Consider the following 12,060-nt stretch of genomic DNA (forward strand, 5'->3'; position numbering starts at 1 on the left):
GATATTGGGTATGGTGAGTGATAAAAGGTTATATTTGGTGAGTGAGTGTTTGAGAATTGATAGGTCTCTCTAAATTCCCTATTAACATCTAATATTCATTCATTCTTTCATCCATTAATAAAATATATCATTCATTCATTCTCACATGAATTAATTTTTTTATGAGCATCCATGAAATAATCTCATAATATTCAAACCTAACATCTAACATTCATTCATTCATTAACACATGACATGCATTAACACATAAAAATCATTAATATTCATCAACATGCAACATTCACCAATATCCATTAGCACATATCATTAATGATATTCATTAACACATAAAATATTTAGTCATTGTTAAATAAAGCACATTAAAATAAATTTTGTTTTGTTTTCTTCTTTTTAATCTTCTTGTAAGCAAAAATTGCTTCATCACTATCTTCAACATGTTCCTCTTCTATTGTCCTATTATAAGCCTAGTGTATGAATGAGGCCACTATTGCAAAGGGGGGTTAATTCCAATAAGAAATAAATGGGTTAAATTCATGAGAAAATTTTATTATCGTTACAAGTGTGAATAATTTAATGAACATAATTTTGCTTCTCTATACCTGAGGAGGCAACATAATTTTTTCTCCCCTCAACCTCATTTGTTGAACACCCTCAACAATTAAAGGTTATGTTAATAAAAAAATCAATTGCATTTATTTTTTAAAGGAATAACAATTGTCTTCTTTACCTGATGAAGTAACTTCACTTCTACGCGAGTCATGCTCCAGTTGTTTAGCATAGGCTACATGCTCTAAAATAGTAACAAAAAAGGTTACAATAATTACTATATTAGTTTCAATTAAAAACCATAACTATATTAATTATCATAGAAAAAATTAATAGAAAATTATTACATGGAGTCCAATAATCTAGATTGGGGCCTTCATGACCACTTGCCGATTGTGCTCTTGAAGTAGCATCCTATGTTCCAATGGCATGCACATTGTTATCAAATACAATATTGGTATAGTATTCAATTCAAAAAAAATAATTTATATTTTTTACCTATATGATAGATCCAATATTAGAACCAAATTTCCCACTCACTTCTTGAAGTCATTGAACCGTGGCTGCATAGCCTTCCTTGTAGGCAATTTTCTTGATCTTGTCTGTAACTGGTCGATTGAACTCAAAGCTCTACATTTTTGCCAACATTGTGAATTTTTCTTGCATTGTTTCATCAACATAGATTTTTGGTAATATATAAATATTTTTATATGATATTTCATTTACTAATACTTACAACTCGTGTGACAAGTTTCAAATAACTACCAGATCCAAGCTTGTGTTGCACGTACTTTTCTACTCTTACCTTCATTTCTTTTGACGTGTCAGTCAAACTATGAAAAATTGAAATATGTTAGATTATATAAATATAAAGATTGATTAGTAAATAATTACATTCTTTATAGTATCACATACCTTTAGATTTCTTCAGGTGCTATGTGTCCTCTTCTCTTCAATTTCTTAACCTTCCTGTCCAAATTCAAGTTCTTCCATTCTTCAATTGTAATATAGGGGGGATGCTCACACTTTAGATTATCCATCAAATTGGACCTATATTAGTCCCTCAAATGCTTAAGATATTTACTATCTCTCTCAAGGATCTTGACTTCATCAAATGTGCTATCCCCAAAAATATTTCTAATACGATCCATGAGATCATGTTTTTTGTTTTGACATTGATGGTTCCACCTTTTAAGCAAAAGTAAACCTATTAGCTTCAGAAATGAAGTAAGGCTACCTTTAATATAGTTCAAGAATTGGATCAAAGGAAAACTATCCTAGCAATGGCATGAAATCAAATAAGTGGTTTAAGGTTAGTTTACATATGATGTTCCACCTAGTATGTACGGTGGGCCTAAATATTTCCAATGTAATGTCATGAAGATATTTATTCAAAAGAGCATTCCATGGAAAAAAATCATGGGATCATTATTTGAAATAGAGTGATCTATAATTAAATTAAAATTGGATTATATACTAGTAACTTTAAAGTACTTGGATTCTTTGTTATGTTTAAGTGACTCTTTTTTGCATCGCTCACAAGAAATTCACAACTCTGGACTGATCCTGTACTAGTAACACAAGACATCCAAGAAATTCCTCTGCACCTTCCTTAGGTGTTGCATCTCCCACTATAGAAAATGAATGCTTTTAGAAATTCCCCCAAGATTGAACACTGCAATAGAAATAAACACATAACAACATAGAGAACTAAAGAGATATCTATGTACTAATATGTTGTGTAGTAGAGGATGATTGTGCACTTTGTGTTGTCAATATTGTAGTGGGAAGTCTAGATGTGTGTGGCCTCATTAAACATGACATTTTTATAATATCATCGCCATGAACTAGGAGAAATGAATGTAATAATATGAGGATATTATGAATAGGATAACCAAATGGGGATAGAACATGGGCATCACATGTACCACTTGATGTACCCTCATGAAGGGGAGGATGATCATAAATATGGAAAAAAACCCTATAAAAACAACACATCCATATTTTATTTAATGACATAAAAGAGTATAAAAAATAAACTATTATTAAACATTTTCTATCATTAAAATTTCATTACTACTTACTCGTAAAGGTATCTACTTGGTCTAGCAATTTGTTCACCCTCTCATCTATCTAAGGATTTCAAGGGAATATTGTTGACAACTTAAGAAATTCGGATGTAATATCCTTGATTATTTTTATTAAATGTAGCAAGTTGTTTAACAAATTTTGTGATAATAGTTTTGTAGTCTAGCTCATCAAAGTTGTCCTCCAGTATTGGCGTAGATGTCAATATTTTTCCCCAATCATTTTCTTGAGACAACAATATTATTTACACTATCAAACTTAGTCCAATATAGTCAAGAAAATAATATAATTAAAGAACATTTTGCTTCTATCTAATTTGAATAATTACAATGAAGTTTACATGCTTGAAAGAAGAGCTGAGAGTATCAGTATCCTTGTCAGTGCTATGCTGATCCATGTGGCCTTGAGACAAATATCAATTATTAAAATGTTAGCAAAAAAAACTTAATGATAATTTTTTAAAATGTTGGAGTCATTGTTTGGAGGTTGGTTTAAATGGTGCATAGTATACAACACCCCATGATAGTAGGTTTTTTTGTATCTATGCAATTCAAATTATAATTGATAAGCATCTCTTCCCCTGCACATATTGATTTTATCAAACATATAGATACATGATTTCCCTTGTGTGCCTCAAATATGCCATTTGGTTGAACCAAGCCATTTACTATTTATAAAACCTATGATATTACCTACTACTTTTGGCCTTCCATCAATGTATTTAGCCAATCTTTTAGTTTGATTATTGGATTTTTATTGTGTATAATTTGTATGTAGTGCATACCTACACATACTATTTTTATATCAAGCAATCTACATCCAACTTCTGTAATCATAACTATTGGAAATCTTAATGGGAAACAAGATACTAAGAGGGGCAAGGGTGCGGGGTGGATTAGGATCTATAAAACTTTTCACTAATATTTTTCTTTTTACTAGATTCATACCTAATCCATTTGATATCTTAGATCTCATACTATAAACTCATAAACATGTAACACTGAAATGAAATCTATCTAAGAATAACAATCATGAAAATATCAATGCATAACACAAAATATTTTGGTAACTAGAAACAATTCAAGATGAAGGTACAATTGGGTGGGGATGAAACCCACAAATCTTTACTGCTACAATGAAAAAGTTTGCCTGTTAGGATTACAATTTGATCATATTTGATGATCTACATTGTGAGGGGTTTTCTCTGTTAAAAGCTTTCAAGAGTGTTAGGTCTTAACTTGATTAAAGGATTTTACCCTTATAATAAAGCAAGGACTCTATTAAGAGATTTAAATAGGTCTATTAGAACCACTCTATTAAGAGAAATTTGTCAAAATTGATTCAATACCCGATCCTTCAGTTTGCTCTGAAAGCTATTTATCAATCTCTTCTCTTCAATATCTCAATCTAATCTCCTTATTTGATAAGCTTTGTTCTATCTTTCACTGCTGGGTTGCTCTGTCTAATCTCCTTTCATACTTAGCCTTCCTTGCTCTGTTCTCATCTTGTTTTCTCCTTCACTTCACCATTAATCATACATTCACTTCATATTGATTTAGGGTTAGATCCCCTACCTTAAATAGATAATCATAGTAAGTTCTAGATCTTAATCAATGATCCATATTCCATCCTTTTTCCATTTTACCCTTCTGATTTTCTAATTGGTTAATCTTCTTTTCTTAGGATTAATGCCTTTTGAAAAATACGTAATCTTCTCCTTAACCATCTCTACAATCTTTAAATGTCATGTAGAAGTTGGCTAAAATGATTTACATAAGCCTTTGTGCTATTACAAACTCATATGTCAAAACTAGTTCACTTGGCACTTGAATGTTCTGACACTCGATCATAACTAACATTCATGTTGTCACTCAACTAGCTTGGTTTCCATTGTTTTTCTCAATTTTTATATTGGATTGATCTCTATTGGGGTGCTTGGAAACCTTTGACCTACTCAGCATGGAATGAAATATAAACAAGTCCTTTGTAGGTCAGCCTTCTCCAGATGGCTCGATCATAGTGATGATCATCCAACTCTACCTTGGAAATGAGTAAGTGTTGGACACTAATAGGCAACTTGGGCTTAGAGATCAATAGTAAAAGGGTCCAATATACTCCATTAGTTTTATAGTTTTTTTGTAAGAGACATTTATGCCATCCATGGAAAATTGGCCCAAAATATGCAATGCCAATGGTGCTATGTAATATATCCTCTCGTTAATATAAAGATCAGTGTTTATTGGAGGAATTTCCTTGGGTACCCATTGCTTCTATAGATGTTGGTACCTAAAGGGCACCTCAAAGTCACCTTTGATCTCATCATCATAAGAAAATGACCCCCTTTGATTAAGGAATTTTTTAATATGTTTATTAATGTTTCTTCTCATTTTTTGACCTCTATTTGATCTCCCAATTAGAGACCCACTACATGTATCACTTCCATCTTATATTCATATATTTCCCTCACTTAAGGAAGACACATGTGACAAATATCTTTTAGCTAGTATTTACACTCCATCAAATGTGTGTGTGTGTGTGTGTGTGAGAGAGAGAGAGAGAGAGAGAGAGAGAGAGAGAGAGAGAGAGAGAGAGAGAGAGACAGAGAGAGAGAGAGAGAGAGATTTTGAAAATGAGAGAGATATCTTACAAAGATATTAATCCTACTATTCATAATTGTATTAAACTATCTCTATATAGTGTATTGACTCATACTTACCAATCCATGAGATTGTGAGGGATGCTTGAGACAGGGGATTAGGCTTATGCATATGTAATGCAAGTATCTTATTGTTGTAAATATAAGAGGAGTAACTAAGAGGGGAGGGGTGAATCAGTTACTACTAAAATAGATCCCAGATCCCTTAGATGTTAGTACAAAATGCAAACAGATAACTGAATACTGCTAAAGCTCGATAAACACATAGAATGTTGTAACTCGGTAATAACTGGATTAGCTTGATAAAAGATTGACATATAAACCTTTAAATGTTATCTATGATTACCATTACTTTAAATTAGTTGCAAAAACATAAAATAAAATAGCATGAACACATTTAATACCAAGATTTAATGTGGAAACCCAATTTGGAAAAAGCCACCAATTGCAACTAGTTACTGATTTTCACTCTTCTGAAGTGAGCCATTTTAGGATCCAACCCTATTAAAGGTTACAAAAAGTACTATTAGGTGTGACCTTATTAGAGGATTTAAACACCCTGTTAAGAGTGGCCTTGTTAGAGGTCTTGAGAATAATTCAATGGAATTGCCACCTTGTTAGAGGATTTGCAAATAGCTGTTAACTCTGTTAGGAGATTTTAGATCACTGCTACAATGGTTAGAGAGTAACAATAAGATGACCTAATTTGAATGCAACTGAATTTCTGATTTTAGATCTTTGTTTTGGCTTATACTTGATCCTTCCAGATTGAATATGGCTTTGCTGCTCCACAAGGATATTCTGCTTATCCTTCAAATTTTCTTCCTCTTCTCATCATCAAATCTTCAATAAAATATTTATAAATTCCACCTTCACACATTTAATATAACAATATGTTGAGCTCACTTGGGTAGTGATGACAGTTCTTAGTGTCTACCGAGTGTTCATGTGTTTTCCTAGTTTAGAAAGTGAGTGTTAACCAAGCTCACTTGGGTAACAAAGGAAAGTTGGATGGAACCAATGCTAACTAAGCTCACTTAGTTGCCAAAGGATTTTTGCAAGTTTATAGTGTTAACCAAGCTTATATTGGTTAAAAAATTAGTTTGTACTGAGTTGGGTAGGCTAATGAAGGATTTTCTTATTTTGTTGTACTAAGCTTAATTGATTTATCTATTGATTCCAACCGACTAAGGTGATGACTATTGATTATTCTAAGTTGCATTTGAGCCAACTTGACATAGTGGAAGATATAAGGTCAAGTATTGATTGATAATGATATGACATTTGTGTAACATCAAAGACAACACACCATTAACCAATTGTATCCAACATCTTATATTAGCTCAAAATTACATGATACATATACCACAACGTAACCATGGTCTCTACAATGTCTCTTAATTGTTTTGATGTCAAATCTTCTAGTATTTAGGGCCTTACAATATTTGCAAGTTAGATTGCAATCTAGTAAGTGTTAAAATTATTAATCACCTCTTCATTTGAAGTTAGACCACAATCTAGCAAGTATCTAGATATTTTATTCTTCACTTATATTATTTGACATGATTTGATGACCCACAAAAAAAAAAAATTGAGATTTCAAAACTTTGGTCTAAAACTATCATAAACTAAGCAAAATTATGCCACATGTACATTAATAGTCTTAGACCTAGTTATATATGGAATTTGAAATATTAGTTATGAAATGATGTTTCAATATAAGGAATATTGACAGTTGCATTGAGGACGGTAATTTTTGTTGGAAATATAATAGGGAAGTAAACTCTGAGAGCCGGGGGTGGGGGGGTGTGTGGTGAATTAACACTTAAAACTTTCAACCTTTAAAACTATTCACCACACATCCATCTCACAATCTATGCATATAAACTGAAATACCAAATTAAGCATATACATCCATAGCATGAAAGTAAAATATTCAACACATGTATGACATGAGATATTTGGTTACCCATAAACCCTCTTAGGAGAAGGTAAAACTTGGATGGGGATGATACCCACAAATCTTCACTACTACAGCAATAAAGTGTATCTAATGAAGGTTACAATGTTTGACCATGAAACATGATCTACCTTGTGAAAGGTCTTCCCAGTTAAAGGCTTACATGATTGTTAGGTCTTACCCTATTAAAGGATTTAAATGCCCTGCTAAAATTGTGCCTAGTAAAAGGACTTTAACTTAAAATGAAGTAAGCACCTTGTTAAAGGATTTACAACAACCTATTAAGACTACTTTGTTAAGAGATTTAACTAATTCAACTATTAGAATGTGTTAGCAATGATCCTTCAATTAGCACTCTGTTGCTTGATGTTAGATCACCTCTATACTAATGTGAACTTGATCCTTTCTAATAAAATGTATCTCTATTGTCCTCTGATTCCTTTCCTCTATTCTCCTTTAATTGATTCTACAATGTAACTCAATTCATAACACCTTAATCACCACAAATTCTCTATTTGTGCATGCAAACTCACTTCAATTCTCCTTAGCATTGCTTCAAAATTTTTGGGTTTGTCTTTGTTGAGAAGACCTAGCTTAGGGTTAAGTATGAATCAACTGTAGTGATTCACCCATATTGTTGGTTAAACCTTCCCTTTTTCTAATTGGATGCATGTAATGCATAGGGATTCACAATTAAGATTTTTCCATATCAACAAAGATCATAAATCAATCCTTAAGTCAACCCAAAAATGGTTTACATAGAAGTTTGTGCCATTACAAACAACCAAGTCAAAAATATGTAACTTGGCAGTTGAAGTCCCTGATGCTCAACATCAACTACAACTTCAATGTTGTTACTTGGCATGCACTATTTTCTTGGCACTTCAATCACTTGACACATACTATCTGCTTGGCATCTGAGTGAATTGGCACTTGAGTGGCTCAAAACAAATTTTTTACTTGACACACACTATCTTATATGTTATGCTCAACATTTGTTACTTGTTCGACATGAACTAAGTGAATGAATTAAGTGTATAGACACTCATTTGTCAAAACCAATCTGAGATCAACAATCTCCCCCTTTGACATGAGTGTCAAAAACAATTGGTCATACATTAATGATCTTATCCTTACGAGCATAACTTAGATATATAGTATCTATTTAGCTTCTATACAAAAATTTCAATTTTTTTTTTTTTTTGTAGCATGACTTATCAGTCATACCTCAAAATTCAATAACTCCCTCTGAGTTGATTGTTCTGTGCTATACTCTATATCTGAACTCAAGATTATTTCTCCTACTAAGTAGATTTATATGTACTATGTTTCTATCTCCCCCATACTTCTTTGTGTACTCTATTTCTATCTCCCACATACTTCTTTCTCATTACTTAATCCCCCTTTTTGCTTACTCCCCCTTTTTGACACTTATGTCAATGGGTTATACACTAAGAGTGTGTTTGTCCAAAAATGATTTGTGGACCTCAAGAATGATTTTCAATGCTGCATCCCAATTATCACAAGCTATCTCCAATGATTTGATCTAGATGGCCATCTCGGCAACAAGGTGAACTAAGCCTTCATGAGTAGAAATATTTAGATCTTTCTTCATGAGTGTTTCAACAAAGGCTAGTTCCTAGCGTAATAACTCCATATGTGGGGTTAGAATTGACTAGATGCTTATCGATTTAGGCTTGATGTTTGCTTCATCTATGTGTAACACTACTAACTAACTTTGTGAGTTGAGGAGATTCCTAAAATGTTTCTCACTATGAGCTGGAGATTTTGGTAGAGTTATACTAGAAGACTGCATATGACTTTCCAAACTTAGAATATGACTCCTTATTTCTTGTGTGAAGAGTGTAGGATTACAAAATTTTCTATACAAAGAGAAGATGTTCTCCAATACTTTCTTCACACTATTAATTTTGGTTGCTAACTCAACCTATGATAGTGCAATAGCACTTGACATCTTTTCATCAACCTTATGTTGGAATTTCTCTCGTACCATTCAAGTAATTTTACATTTGAATCCAAGTCTATGTCATTTAGCTTCTCCACTAAGCTAGTTAACTATTCAATTATTGGCTTGTTTTCCTTTGGAGCTGATAGACTGAATGCATCAATAAAAATCTCTTTGATATCTTTCAAGGCTTGCTTGAGCAATTCTTGATTCTTCTTCTTTGCTAGAGCATCCTATAGTATGCCCATCTACTCAATAGTGATAAATACAAAATCAAACATGGGCAAGTTAATCACCTCATCCAAGTTCACATTAACAAATGATCTGACTTCATCTACCTTAGATGTGCTTGGGTTTGGTCATGATGATTGTAGGGGTATAGCTTCTATACTTGGCCTATGAAGAGCTTGACTAGGAGGAGTAGCAAGTTTTGGTAAAGTTACCAGTGTTTGTATTGTCAATTGCTCCTTAGGTTTAGTAGTCATACCTAGCTCTTTAGTCTCATCCTTTTCCTTCACTACATTCATAGATGCACCTTGTTCTTGTGTTGTAGGTGCAGGAGTGTCTACCTAACTTGTTTGAACTTGTGTTCCTTTAGTCTTCTCTATTTGATCTTTCTTCTCTCCAACTGTCTCACCCTTATCATGTTTACTTTCCTTTATAGTGAATAAGATTGGAGTGCTTTGTGCCAATGTACTGATGGTAGAAGTAGCTGGCTCCTTCCATTGATATACCAATAATGTAGGTTGTATCATAGAAAATTGAGGAGGGGCTATAGGTGTAACTTGTTTTCGTACTTCCTCCCCTATAGATACCTTGTTTTCCTTCTCAATATCATCAAAACTCACCAATATAGGATTCTCACAAAGTTTTGCCTAGGTAGTGGATTCCACTAGTATTTTCTTCAAGTCATCCATTGTGAGGGGATTGATGTTCTGAGTGATAGTATCAGAAATATACTTAATCTTTATATTATCACATTCCATATTCATTTCATGTGGAGGACTGGCATTTGACTATTATTTTTGCTACTCATCCTTAGTTGGTGCTTATGTATCTACATTTGTTTCAGTGTCTTCCTCTTGTGCAACTGGCTTAGTATCAACTGTAATTGCCTTAGTTACCTATTTTTGCTCTTCTTTGTCCTCACCTACCTCAATAGGTGCCTACATTATTTCCTTGGGTGTTGTCAAACCATATAGTGATTTTGAAATCAAAGTGGTCTTTTGTAAAACATCCTCAATCTTGTTTAATGTTGAATTCCTTGTATTTTGGTGAAAATTTTCTAGTATGCTTCTTCAATTCCTTGGCCATTGATTCCCTATCTAGTTCTGACATCACTCTGGCATGTGTAGTCTCTCTGATTTGTCTTTCTATGTTTATACTAGATTGCCACTTTTGCTCAACTCTATTAGATAATTCCTTTGGTAGAGAGTTGGCAATCTCAATTGGAGTTTGTTTAAATGTTGCCATCATGGCATAAATTGACTCCTCTACTTGGTTCATCTCAACTTTTCCAAGTGTGTCAAATTTAATATTCGAGAGACTAGATAAATTAGATTTTTTTAATATTCTCACATATATTGTCTATATTTGAAGAAGGACATGAATTACCACTTGAAATTGGCTATTTCCATCATATTCTATCTTATCATCATCAGATTTAATTGGAGCAACATATTTTCTCCTTGGTCTCTTCTTAGGCTCCTCTTTATTGCTAATTGGTCTAGCCCTCTTCTCTTTTGGCTTGACTACTTCTTGAGCCTTCTTTGTGGTAGCCCTTATGCTTGCTCTTGTAGAGGGAACTATAGGCTTAGGTTTTGCAACCTTCCTAGATTTTCTAGCAACAAGTGTCTTAGCTTTCCTTTTCTTTTGCTGAGGTGCTTCATTGGCTTCTTCTCCCTTGGTACATTCTTCAATTTCTACCTCTTCTACCTAATCTTTTCCTTGACCTTGAGTTAAGGCCAATGGTGCTTGAGTTGGTGTATCATCTTCTTCTTCATCTTCTTCCTCCTCCTCTTCTTCTTCATCTACTCCTTCACCAAATTTCTCTTTTAAATTCTTCACAATTTTCTTCTTCTTCCTAATGATTGAGGTAGTCTTCAAATCCATTGTTATCTTTGATTTGGCCACATCATAGTTTCCAAAGGCAATAGCCTTATCATCTACATCTTCTGCAAGTAATGTTGTTATTGCTATAGAGGCTTCATCAATGTTGATTTCATAGCCTAATGGCCTTAGCCACCTAACCCTTGGAGCGATATCTTGAACATAATTATAGTCAATATCAACTAGAAAGCAAACATCATTAAAAGTTTTCTCAACTAGTGAAACTTGTATCCTCAGTCTCTTCTTTATTGATTGTTTGAAGTCCTCAAAATAGCTAGTCATAACTGACTCAAAATTGTTCTCAAGTTGCTCAATAAACTCTCCTATCTACACTACAATAGATCTATTTGTTTTCCAGGACACTTTCCTAAATATGGGGAACATATTCTATACATATAAGAATTGGGCCAAATTTACATTGTGCACTTTTGGTCTTCCTTATAGCTCTTAAATTTTCTAATGATTGTTGTAGCTACAACTTGAAAAGCTCATAGGTATGATCCTTCATGACTATCTTATAGCCCATGTCAATAGTAATACATGGTACAATGTTGAGCCTGCTTGATTGATGGAATTTATGTGCTATTATCCTCACTACAAATTCAATTAGGGGATCTAAAATAGTATCAATTTTCACCCATCATTTGTTCCAAACTACACTTGTATTATTTTCAATGACCTCTTCAGATTCACTTGTCATTGTTTTAGGTTGGTCAAGTGTTGGATACCTTATTA

The sequence above is a fragment of the Cupressus sempervirens genome, chromosome 4 (genome assembly GCF_028749045.1).
Source record: "Cupressus sempervirens isolate cs-2001-9-10 chromosome 4, ASM2874904v1, whole genome shotgun sequence".
In the NCBI taxonomy this organism is placed as follows: Eukaryota; Viridiplantae; Streptophyta; class Pinopsida; order Cupressales; family Cupressaceae; genus Cupressus; species Cupressus sempervirens.